At 38.3% G+C, this 2473-nt stretch overlaps 1 long non-coding RNA gene across 1 annotated transcript; it reads left to right on the top strand.

Moving 5' to 3' along the window:
- The first annotated feature begins 252 nt into the window (after positions 1-252).
- Positions 253-2198, top strand: LOC134296732 (uncharacterized). Its single transcript, XR_010003570.1, has 2 exons — positions 253-1602; positions 1686-2198. It is a non-coding gene; the product is annotated as an uncharacterized LOC134296732 (long non-coding RNA).
- The last annotated feature ends 275 nt before the right edge of the window (positions 2199-2473 follow it).

Here is a 2473-nt window from a genome sequence, read left to right as displayed (position 1 = left end):
AAAATTATTGTTTCCAGTTGTAGTATTTTTGTTATTTGTATAATATATAATATCTACAAGAGGCAATGTAAGGCCTGCCATTTTTGGCCAGCATTTGGTGGCTCAGGATAAGTAAAGGTCTGGATATTTACTGAAAGTAACTTAAGACTTCCAGTTTGGGGCAAGCATTTGATGTCTCAGGATAAATAAAAATACTATTTGCAGTAATGTTGAATTTGTGTTTGTTTTAGTAAGATTTGAAGTTTCTAGCAATGAGGTACGGAACAGCTTGTGATGTCATAAAACATTTCTGAATATTATCACTCTTTCCAGTGAAAGATCATTTTAAATGTAGTAAGAACAAGTAGGGAAGGAATCTGAACACTGTAAAACTTAATGTGAAAATGATACAGACATCCAAAGGGTATTGACATTAGAAGCAAGGCAGCTGAAGGAAGAGAACAGATTAGGATTGCATTGAGAGCAAATCAAAGATAAGATAAGGACAAAAGAAAAGAAGGGTAAAAAGTGATGATAACTGTGAAAAGATACTGTGAAAAAACACTGTCACCTGTGATTAAACTAACTTACTTTAGTCATACCATTAAAACTACGTCCACATATTTATTAGCTAATTGAGACAATGCAAGCTCAATTCCAATGCAAAGATCTATTTAATCTCATTTGCTGTGCAAATATTTATATTTTATGGAGATGTCTGACATTTTAAAATAATGGATTTTCAATGACGTTGTAAATATTATAATATATAAAATTGAAAAATGGACAAATTACAACTGTAAATTGCAGTGAAATAAGCCCACCATAATGAGCGAACAGGATTTATTAAACACTTATACAGGTTCCATTGATTCAATGGTCTACTTTAGTGGATACTAGCAATTGGATTTGGCCCAACATCTGAATGAGATAACAATATTGTCAGCACAAAGCATTCTTATCAAACTAACAAATTAGAAAAAAAATCAATTATCTGACCTTATGGATAGATATTTTTAAATTATAAAACTTTAATTAGCTTTTCTTTCTCCTTCCATCATACTTTGTAATAATAACATTGGTATTGTTATGGTTGAGCCTTATGGCTCCGATACTGGGAGACGTGGTCGTAAGACTCCTCGGGAGTCAGACTCTCTTGAGGAGCGAGAAAGGAAATGGCTGCGGGACTTATTTGCAGAACCAACTGACGAAGACTCCTTTGAGGGTTTTACCGAGGGAATGGAGGAAGAGATGGTTAGCTCAGAGGAGGATGATATGGAATGGACTCGTGTGAGGGAGGATTTGGGTGCCACCGGCAATGATAGTATGGGAGGCGACTGGGGGGTTGCAGGATTAGACCCGTGGATGAGCTGGAGGGATGGGACAGGATCCACAGCTGGGGATGCTGTGGGGCGTAGTCAAAGGTGTTTTAGTTCTGATGAGGAGGATGATGATGAGGCACCTGGAATTAGGGTAACAGCTGACAGCGATGAGGAGTTGTAAACTGGCATAAAATGGGGTTTAGAATCCAGGGCTAATTGCGTTGGGCAAGGTAATCTGGACGAACGCTTGGGCTCTTGTTGGGAATTTCCTGAAGACGGGTGTGATTCGTTTGCTGAATACGTAAGTTACCAAGGACACTGGGCATGGACGGCGGGAGGAACTGTGTGGGCTTTTCCTGTGCAACTTGTGTTTAATCTTAATAGCTTGGACCTCCGTCGTCTTTTTGACGGACATTAATTGCCTACTCTGGATTGACGCTGGACTGGCTGACTGACTTCGACCTTGGACTATCCCTTCTGTGATTATCGGTGGAACTGGTGAACTAAAGACGTCTGTACCTGGCCTTCGACCTTGGACCGGATTGGGACCCCGCTGACTGCTTCTGCCCTGATTGATGTGTTTGGACCCGGAGTTCGCTTGCTGCACGGAGGAGTAACAACTTAGTTAATCAACCACAGCTGTTGAGTAGCAGAGAGTAATCTGCTGCCAGTTATTTATGTTTCATTGAATCTTAGTTTACCAGTTTTTGTTTGTTTTAAGAGCCAGGCTGAAGTAAGCATTTTTGGTTTAACCCGGATTAAACTCCCGTTTAATCCGGTTTATCTTTTGAACTGTTTTTTAGTGTCTTTTCATATTGAAGGCGAGTTTTTGCCTAGCCCTTTGTCTTTTACGGGCATTTTTGGTTCTGTATCTTTAATAAACTGTGTTGAATCTTATCTGGTGGCGTTCTGTCTGTGACAGGTATCCTCATTTTAATTATGCTCTCCGCATAATAATAATGTTAATTGTCAGGGTACATCTTATTTAAAAACCATATCCTTTTTCTCATATGAAAAATTACGAATAACTTACCTTAACGCATATGATCACTTATAAATTCCACAAGTATTTTATTGTAAATCTTAAAACAATACAGTATCATAAGTAAGATCCAAATCCAGCATAAAAGAAAATAATGCCAACATTACATTTTTAAATCCTGAGAGAATAA

The sequence above is a fragment of the Anolis carolinensis genome, chromosome 2, assembly GCF_035594765.1.
Source record: "Anolis carolinensis isolate JA03-04 chromosome 2, rAnoCar3.1.pri, whole genome shotgun sequence".
Classification (NCBI taxonomy): Eukaryota; Metazoa; Chordata; class Lepidosauria; order Squamata; family Dactyloidae; genus Anolis; species Anolis carolinensis.
Note: the sequence above shows the minus strand (reverse complement) of the source record. Positions and strands in the feature narration are given on the sequence as shown.